Here is a 10,424-nt window from a genome sequence, read left to right as displayed (position 1 = left end):
CTAAAATTGGGTTTCTGTTCAAATGTCAGACCAAGTAAAGGGAGATACTTCCTGCAAACACATTTAACACATTACCCTGTCAACCTGGGCAACTTACTTGAGTATTTTCAATAGCAGATGACAAAAGTTAGAGGCTAAACCTAGTGAATGCCATAAGTACTCACTATATTAAAAAATAAGGTTACTTTTATATAGGTGTCTACAGGACATACAGTCTACAAATTCTTGATGTTCTTAATATCTCAGTTTCTACACTGGGGAAAATGTTTACTTGCTTCACAAGGGTAATATACTGTAATCTGAATTAACTTCCAAGCACTCTGAATCCTCAGATGAAAAGAACTCTTCAAGTATAAATTCCCATGGTTAACAGTATATTATCACACACAAAATCCCAGTTATCCTATGAAAGAAATGTGAGCAGGACAAATCCCCAAAGCAACTACTGTTCATTAGGTGTTCCAATTGTGACAAAAATTGGGACACTGTGGTCATTGTTTTATCAGGCAAAGGACTGAATGTACTGCTTGTAGGAACAGGACTGGAAAGAATAAAAGAAGTTATAAGCCAGATACCCCTATTATAACTCTGCAAATCAGCTCGTGATCACGATGCCTCACAATGAGGTATCCTCAATGCAACATACACTGCAATATGGGCAATGCAAAAAATGTACAAAGCACCACACACATGCAAAAGCACCAACCCATAGCATTTACACAATGGGATGCCCACATGCCCAAGCCTGTTTTTTCTGTTCCTACTGGCTAGGGATCAATGCCTAGTTTAGAGTGTGGGTAAAACAGTGTGAAGTTTGGAAAAAAAAAGTCATGATCTAGAAGCACCTGGAACTCAGTGGTATTCCAGGACCCTGGAATGTCCAATGACCCATGTCTGATTCCACTGGAATGGACAAATCAAACTGGAACTGTATGGTGACAAAAAGTCAGTAATTTAGCTTTTCGCAGATGGGCTTGATGGATACTCAAGGGACAGCTGTGACCTAGTGGAGACACTTTTTCTCAAACTAGCCCAATGCTCACACATTATGCTGTGATAGGGTGTAGAAAGAAGTGAGGAGACTTTCCTTGGACAGGGCCAGAAGGGCCACACTCTGGCAAACTACTCCTATGCCTTGCAGCTGAGTTTAAGTGGCTTTGCACTGAAGATAATTTGAGCATAGGCAAAATTGGCCATAAGGACAGCTGCAAGACTGAATATCAAAAGCTAAGTGGAGAAATGGAGCACTGATTTGGCAGTTTTGAGCCATGAGGTTGCATCCTTTCAGCATCTAAAAATCAGCTTAATTTGGTAATCAGTGGACTTAAAGAACTGATCTCCTACTTCTGAGAAGAACAGCAAAGGAACCATGAAAAATATATTTGAATTGAGAAGGCAAAAGAGACTTTCTGCTATAATCATAGACAAAGACATGATGTTACTACACACAACTGAGCATATGGTGAGGTCAACCACCATGTTGTTACATTAAAAGGTGGCAAAAGGCAACTTTCCAAGCTGCACATGAATTGTATGAAGCTATACAGGTCAATAACAGGAACAAAATAGAAAATAACTGGTGGCATCCAGCCCACCTACCAAAACAGATATGGCCAGGTCTAGAACATGGATGATAAAAAAAAAAAACAAATCTGCTTGGTTTGGAAGGCTAGAAGAAAGAAGGTGCATGAGCAGTGCTGGGGACCAGCACATAAAGACCTGCTGAGCAAATGCAGTGGGACGGAAGTGTTGCATCTGACAGCATGGAAACATCGCTATGGCTTCTTCATATTGCTGTTGTTAGTTGAATCCCAAGCCAGAACGCTTGAGGGACACGGTGATGGTTGGTCAAAATACCAAAATACATTGAGGGCTGAAGCGATTTTCTCTAGCATGGTATCACACTACCACCTGGAAACCATTAAAAGCTTCCATAAAAGACAGAAGGCTGAATGGTGTGAAAAGTAAAATACTTTGCAATCAGCACAAAAATTGGCGGTAGAATAGTAGGCAGCTGAAAGGGCAAAGTAGAGGAGTTGGGCTATGTGAACAGCAATGGATTTAGCAGCAGTTACTGTAAGTGGCCAGTTTGGTTTTCAAAGGGTGAATTGCTTTAATGATATTACACATACACACATGTATACACACACACACGCACATGTTATGTATATGGTAATTCTCACCGTTGGTCTACAATTTCAAAACCGTTCATGGCACCATGTATCCCTCATTCTAATCTCTTACCATCTTTTTAGCAGATGTACTACTATAGACTGTCTTTTAAAACACTTATTTTGCACTGATGGCACAATTCCTTTTTTTTAATTATTACTTTTTCCCCCTGTAACTGGAGGCTTATCAGTCAGCAGCGGCTGGCTGACACACATCTCCTGTAAGGATCCTCATGAATAATTGATCTCTTCCACAAAGCCTTCGCCTCCCATTTTTCTCAACGGGGCTGAGATCACAGGCCGATGCGCCTTTTTTTTTTTTTTTTTCTCCTTTTTTTTTCCGGAACAACCACCCTGTGCCATTGTTTTCCCCGGGCCGAGCTCGAGCTCCCCGCCCGCCAGCCCCCGCCGGGCCCAGCCCGCCACAAAGCCGCCGCTCTCAAAATGGCGGCCCGAAGACGACAGCGACTTCACGCCCGTCGGGGTCTACGTGGGCCGGCCGCCATTTTTAAAGAGGGCGCGGGCCGCCGAGCTGTCTAAACCCGCGTGGCGAGTGAAGCTCCAGGTCGTTTGGGAAAGTCGTCGTGAGGTAAAACCGAGCTCCAAATGTCACCCTAAAAGTTAGTGGAGCTTGAGGTTCCTGCCATTTTCAACAACGCTGGAATCTGAGATATCCATGCATTCCCATAAGAGGGCAAAGTGTATACAGATACACTTTGGATACAATCAATTTTAATTGCTAGGCTAAGATTTACATAATCTTAAAATTGACTTTGTACTCAAGAGGAAATCTTCAGAAGTATATTCTCTATTTTTGTGTGTAGTAAAGCAGGTGACTACGCTGATGCCTGTGCTCAGGTCTGGAAGTTTTGGGGCCATCTCCCAGCATGGGATCATCTCAGCCCTCCGTCACCTGGCTTGACGGTGCCTTGTACCCCTGTATGCACACTCCTGCACACTACTTACTGAGGATAGTTGCTGCTCCTTCAACAAGAAATATATATGAGAGATGATAACGTTTTTTATTGATTCTTGTTTCCATTAGACCCTTTTCTGGAGAGTATTCACAGTACCCTCAGCAGAGGGGCTGCAGGCAGCCCTGCGCTATTCACCGCCACCTTGTCGTGGCCAGCACTGACTGGCTCTGGGAATGTTAACCTGAAAAAGTGGTTGTGGATGTGCTCGGGTCTGCCTTGGGGTCTGGGGCAGGATGGGGAAAATGCTTCAGTCACAGCTCCACATCCATCATCCCCACTGGGAAATGGGACCTTGGTAGCAGCTTTGGGTTAGTTTTCATGGTGCAGCATAGGTATATTCAATGCATCTTGTAAGTGAGGTGTAGAAGGATGAAACAAATAACTTTTTATTAATTCAATAGCATCTCTTGAAGTACGCTTTTTTTTTTTTTTTCAAGTGCTCCTCATCAGAATAACTTTTAAAGGAAAGCATATTACATCAATCTTTAGTAAATAAAGGCACTTACAATCTGCACTTTAGACTTACACGGTTTTTAGGTTGCCACTGACTGATCTGACCCAACAGAAGGACTTATATTTGTACTCTTATCTAAATACTTGCATAAATTCTACATTGATTGTAAAACTAGTAGGTAATACAAGCTACTCAAACTTCTAACATTCCGAACACAAAATAAATTCTAGAGTATTATATGTGTACTATTTAATTAGTTTTTAGCTAATGAGTTGAGTTGGGGTGATGTTTTGAAGTAAAGCATAGATAACAGTAACATTAGGTATCTCAGAAAAGCTACTGTAGCACAAGCTCATTTTTAAAAAGTCTGTCAAAGAAATATATTAAATGCTCCTCGATAATATTTATCCAAATAGCTAATGAGAACTTTTTTTTTTTTTAAGATTGCCTCAAGCTAATTCTGACAGTGGAGGGAAAAGCAATGTGTGTGCTAGGGAAGCTAAGTGGAATGTTTTGGGTAGATATATATATTCTCAACTAATTGTTTCCTTCTAAAGTCTGCCTTAGATATTATGTCAATATGCACAGTCTTTTTTTATACAATTTCTATAATTTAATTTCATTTCAAACTACAATTGCAATACGTTTTACAGCAGATACTGATTGATCTCTTGGAACTTGTTTAAAGCTCAATATTAATTAGTATGTTAGACTATATAAAGTTAAACTGAACATGCTTAAAATGCAAATTCTTTGAAACAGATATTAAGATGTTTATTATAAAGTCAGTAACACAGTGGGAATAAGTGATACCCTTAAGTGATACCGTGGAACGTATATTCAAGTGAAACTGCAGTGTAGAACATTTGATTAGGTATGTCATTATACCATTGGATTTATCCTGTTACCAATACAAGTACTGGATATTGTATTATACAACCCTATAGTCTATTAAATAAATAAATAAAACATTAAATGCAGAAAGATGAGCATTCATTTTGTACCCTCTTACACTCTACAGATAGTGCTGGTTACAAATTGCTGCTTTTTAGTGAAACAGCAGTTGCCAGGATGTAGGCTGAAAAACACTGGGTTTAATTTAAAACTTTATTGCCAGATTTCACGCTTTATACTTAGCAAGAACTGTTTCTTGCCAAGTGAACTTTCAGGAGACCATACTGTGCAAAATGGGCGATACTGTATTTGAAAAAATAAGCATAAATCTGTGAACACAGACTGCAGTCCATCCAGACAGTGTGAATGTTTAACCTAGAGAAGAGCTGCCTGTGAGAAGCACTGTATTTACTGTTATAAAACATTCTTTGTATATTTCAAAATCACTTCAGGGAAGCCTATTCCAACATCCTGAGATGCAGACTGTTCTGAGAGTGTTACAAAAGTTTTTAGTTAATCAAGAATTTAAAATATATTTTCTATATTATGGTAGGAATCTGTTACATCTCCCAACAGAAATGTTCAAGGATCAGAGGAGCAAACAACGCAAAAAGGAAAACTGAATACATTGTAGAAGTGTGGATAAGGCTCAAATCATACAGAGGAATCAAATAAGGCCATCAGAAGCAACTAATACTCTTTTTTCTGAACTTGTGGTAAGAAACAGAAGTGCAAAACTTATTCTCCAGGTAGCTTAAATGAATGGATGAATGGCATAGAGGGATCAAAATTCAATGAAGTCTCAGCAGAGAAATAACAGATTATATAGGTCTTCTTGATATGCAATTATGTAGAATGGCAGGAATTACAGTGAAAAGTGGTTCAGAGATCATCACTATGCAGTCAGCTACCTGTGTAACACAGTGAAATAATGAAGAAAGAAGAGCATCCTTCAGCCAACTTAACTGCCGCTCTCAGAGGCTAAAGATGCTGCCAGTTTATGTTTTTATAGGACTGTATGTCCTGACTTCGCATTTTACTCCATTCAACAGGTTTAAAGATCTTATCTGTGGGTCTGTTTGGGAACTGGTCACAAAATTATCAACCTACAAAGACAATCCTAATATCGCCATACACCGGGTGTTCCTATCCATGTGATTTTCAAAGTTATGCATTTCTTCTTAGTTACTAATACAAATCCATTTCTGTTCATCTCCCAGATAAAGTTGTCAGAGACTGTTTGGTGGTAACTGTAAAGTAGAAAGAAACTGTGGTTACTTAATTGATTGTTAAAAGGTAGAACATTAAATCTCCATTTACTCATCTGAAGCTAGGATAGGTCTCCCAGTTTCCTGGCTATTTCACTATAATACATTGTTGTTTTCCTGTATTTAAATGTGCAACTCGATTTGTTCAATCTTAGCTATAGAAACCATATGACTACAGTTGTAGAACTGTTGTCAGCACCATTAAGGTTCCATCTAAGTTCTTTCTTCAGTCCTATGCTATTTTATTTTAGTAAATTTTTAGTAAGAGTAGTTGTACTGACTACTTCTGAATTCCAGATGATGTAGAAAAAAATCCAGGTGCTGTGCAATGTTGATATGTGTGTAAAATTACTTCAACCCAAAATACTCAAGATACTAAAATAGTTTGATTGCCAAATACTATGTAGGATCTGGATCTTGGGATCCACTTGTTCAAAAGGATCAATTTCTATCTTACTTTGCCTTCCACTTTCAAAACTTCTGGAAAAATAATGAATGGGATGTTTTACTGAAACAGAGGTTGTAATTAAGTAAAACTATAAATAATTATGACAAGTGTATTTCAAGAGCAGTAAGTATCCTGGTCACTTACTGGAGTACTGCCCACTTAAAAATATCGGGAGAAGTCTTAGGACTTGGTTCCAAACTTTTACATACTGGATCACCTTACCATAAAAATTTAATCTAGATCAAGCCTGAATACAGAATAATGGCATTTCTATTACACTGCAAGAGCACTTGATACAGTGTTTATGGTACTTTTATAGTGGCTATCCTTTTTCATACAGTCTACAGCAGGACAAAAGTTGTTTGATTCAGCATGAAATCAAAAGTAGCTTGGTGAGATAATACCTGGTCCAATATCAAATCCTCTAGGACAAAGATAACCTTCACATTTTTTACATACACTTGAAGTTGCATTGTGAGATTGTATGAATTCAGGACTTTGCGTAATGTAGCTGCAATGCTTTTAATCCTATACTACAAGACTTCCTAAAATGTGATCAACCACCACGTGAAACTGTGGTCTTATGGTCTGTTCCTATAAATCAAGCAGAGGAGGGGTGTCTTCAGAAACCAACTAAAGGATTATTATTATTATTATTATTATTATTATTATTATTATTTAGTTAAAGCACCTGAGTAACAATTTCAACTGCACTGTATAGAGATTATTAGCAAGAATGATTCTGAGCTAGTGCACTGTGAAAATTACTTAAATAGGGATATTTCCAAGTACATTTTCATTCTCACAAAAAAATGTGCCACATGCAAAGATCATTGTTTAATCTGACCGTGCAGAAGAAGTTTTTTGATATGCTGGAAACTGATTGTACAGTCACATAGTAGAGCCTTAAAAATAGGAGTTTTCTGATGGAAATCTAAAATTGTTATCCTATGTCCATATTCCAGTTGCTAAATATATAGCTTGATTTTGGACAATACTAACCAACAACTACCACTAAGTCCATTTGGAACTACCATGGGTGTGTCACTTTTGAAAATACAGTTACTTATTCAATGTCTATCCTACTATCTTATTGTTAGCCTATCAAATAACATGATAGAAAATCTACCTGATTTGAACAGTGCATTCTAATTTTTTTTTAGGACATTGAGAGCTAAACTTATCTAGGGAGGGATTAAACCCTATATTAGATCCCAGTGCTTTCTGTCTACCTCCTGGAAGAGTGTACTTACATATAAATCTCAGACTTTTATTTACAACTTAAAATGCACATTTTTGGTCTTGTGGTTGCAAAGGAAATATTGAAGTCATAAATTAGGTATGAACGATAGAGATGTTTTATCTCCTAGCCTAAATAAGAAGTGTGAACAACAACCACCACTTAGAGGAAGAACTCTTTGAACAGACAAAAGGAGTCACAGATGGTTTCTTTCACACACAGAAACATGCAAAGCATGGTTACAGAGAAGTACTGTCTATCTCTGCATACCCTTCCTGCTCCTGCTTCTCTGGAGGGAAATGTGGATTCCTGTAGTCACTGTGAGGAGGTAGGCATCCCCTGAGGCCTGTATGGGAGGGGATAAAGTTATCAGTGCCACTGTTTGCCAGGGTGGTGGGGAAGGCGAGCCCTGCCCCTGCGTTACTACTCCAGTCGAGTAGCCACAGTGAAGCTAATGGGAACCCTGTGTCATGATATACCTGAGTCCATAGGCTACTTCAAAGGCTAGGAGAAGATGCCCCCAAAATCATAGAATCATTTAGGTTGGGAAAGACCCGTAAGATCATCAAGTCCGATCATGACCTCACACTAAGTCTGCCACTAAACTCTGTCCCTAAGTGGCATGTCAACACGTCTCTTAAATACCTCCAGGGATGGTGACTCCACCACTTCTCTGGGCAGCCTGTTCCAATGCCTGACTACTCTTTCTGTGAAGAAATTCTTCCTGATGTCTAATCTAAATCTTTCCTGGCACAACTTGAGGCTGTTTCCTCATGTCCTATCCTGTCCCACCTGAGAAATGACACCCACCTTGCTTCAACCTCCTTCCTTTCATGTAGTTGTAGAGAGTGATGAGGTTTTCCCTCAGTCTTCTTTTCTAAAATAATGTGTGGATAATACAACTGGGATTTGTCATGTCTTTTAGGCTGAGAACTTGCTGATCCCCGCTGTAGAACAAGAAGGGGTAGGGAAGCCTCTGGGTCTTTGCAGCATAGGAACTTACAAGATGATGAGCATATCTTAAAATAACCAGAAGGCCCAATGAATGTTCACAGTTAGTGTGAGAAGCCATGAATCTCTATTCTTCCTGATGCTTAGAAGATGAACACCCCTTTCCCTCACCCCTTCATTTAAATACAGCTGAGTTCTAAATGACTGTGTTTAAAGACCTGGAAGTCTAATACATAACTCAAGTTATGATCAAATCAGCATAAGAGATATTGTACTGTGGTTCAGGGAAGTAGAATACTAATGGGTTAGGAAATAAGCAAAGGCTTACTTTTTCTTTTTCTTTTTTTTTTTTTTTTTATAAGCTGCAGGTGAAAGAAGGACATCTCCTGCTGAAGATCTCTGGACAAAGAATACAGGAAGTATGTATGGGTATTACTGCGGTGGGAACCTATTACAGATCAGCAAACGAAAAGCTGTGAGTAACTACTTGTGTGCAACTATTTGATAGTAATAGAGTTTATTAATTAGGCTTATTATTTGTTGGGAAAAGAGCACAGTGGGATACAGACTGTCTGATAAGGTCCTAAAATGCTTTGATGAAATCTTTTGATACTGAAGGGGAAAGCATCTTGAAGCTTTCCAAGATGAAGTATTAACCAGTTGTGAGGAACAGGTTGAAAATGGGAAGTTCGGAGAACACCTGTGTCCTGGTTTCAGTTAGGACAGAGTTAATTTTCCTCCTAGTAGCTGGTAGGGTGCTATGTTTTGGATTAGGATGAGAAGAGCGCTGATAACATGCTGATGTTTTAATTGTTGCAGAGCAGTGCTTACACCAGGCCAAGGACTTTTTGGCTTCTCGCTCTGTCCTGCCAGCGAGCAGGCTAGGGGTGCAGCAGGAGCTGGGAGGGGACAGACCCAGGACAGCTGACCCAAACTGGCCAAAGGGGTATTCCATACCATCTGACGTCATGCTAAACAATATATAGGGGTGGCTGGCCGGGGTGGGGGGGCCGGCTGCTCGGGAATAGGCTGGGCATCGGTCAGCGGGTGGTGAGCAATTGCATTGTGCATCACTTGTTTCGTACACATTATTATTAGTAATACTATTATTATTATTATTATTGTTATTATTATTATTTTCCTGTCTTAATAAACTGTCTTTATCTCAACTCACAGGCTTCACTTTCCCGTTTCTTTCCCCCATCCCAGACAGGGAGTGGGGAGGGTGAGCGAACGTCTGTGTGGTGTTTAGCTGCTGGCCGGGTTAAACCACAACAACCTGGGAAAGAGGGCCTAGAAAACAGAATCCAAGATCTTTAAGGAAAAAAAAAAAAAAGCAAGCAGAAACTGGAGACAAGATGCCAGTTCCTGAAAGAATTTAAATATACAAATGTGTAATGTTTCATCAGGTAGGAAAGATAGTAAGTGTACACAGAGACCAAGTTAGTTAAATCATGATTTTTTCATTCTTTTCAAACAAGGAGGAACCACAGAGAAAGTGCAAAAAAGATGGAATTGCCAAGGATGAAGTAAAAATATATAGCATAAGTATATAGGTACAAAAATGAGAGAGGCCAAGACACACTCACAAACACACAAAAAGGAGGTAGTGAAGTAAGAACTTCAAGGAATAGTATGTGTATATTTAACTACATTAGTGATAACACAATTATCAAGAAAAGCATTATCTCACTAATCAATACAGAAGAAAATGGTCAACTGAACTAACAATTTAATGCTTTTTTGGATCAGTTTCCACCACCAAGGTCAATTGTGTCAGATGGTGGCACATTGCCATAGATAAAGGAGTAAGTACTCAGCCTAAAATAAGAAAGAACATATTAGAAAATACTTCAAACTGTGGGTTCTCAAATTGTAACTTCAATCTAGGATACTTAAAGCACAGGGGGAAGTAGTGAGCAACTATATCTGAAAATTTGTGAAAAGTAATGAGAGAAAAAGAGGAGAGGAGAGGAGAGGAGAGGAGAGGAGAGGAGAGGAGAGGAGAGGAGAGGAGAGGA

General features: G+C 39.2%; 1 long non-coding RNA gene across 2 annotated transcripts; it reads left to right on the top strand.

The window, feature by feature from the left end:
- The first annotated feature begins 991 nt into the window (after positions 1-991).
- LOC310904162 lies at positions 992-10,143 on the top strand. 2 transcript variants are annotated; one of them, XR_014588089.1, is made up of 4 exons: positions 992-3,456; positions 7,675-7,780; positions 8,766-8,822; positions 9,223-10,143. It is a non-coding gene; the product is annotated as an uncharacterized lncRNA (long non-coding RNA). The 2 variants fall into 2 exon arrangements; XR_014588090.1 differs by having other exon boundaries at positions 8,766-10,143.
- Positions 10,144-10,424: the final 281 nt, after the last annotated feature.

This window comes from Anser anser, assembly GCF_964211835.1.
Source record: "Anser anser genome assembly, chromosome: 1".
Classification (NCBI taxonomy): Eukaryota; Metazoa; Chordata; class Aves; order Anseriformes; family Anatidae; genus Anser; species Anser anser.
This window is presented reverse-complemented; position numbering and strand designations above follow the sequence as displayed.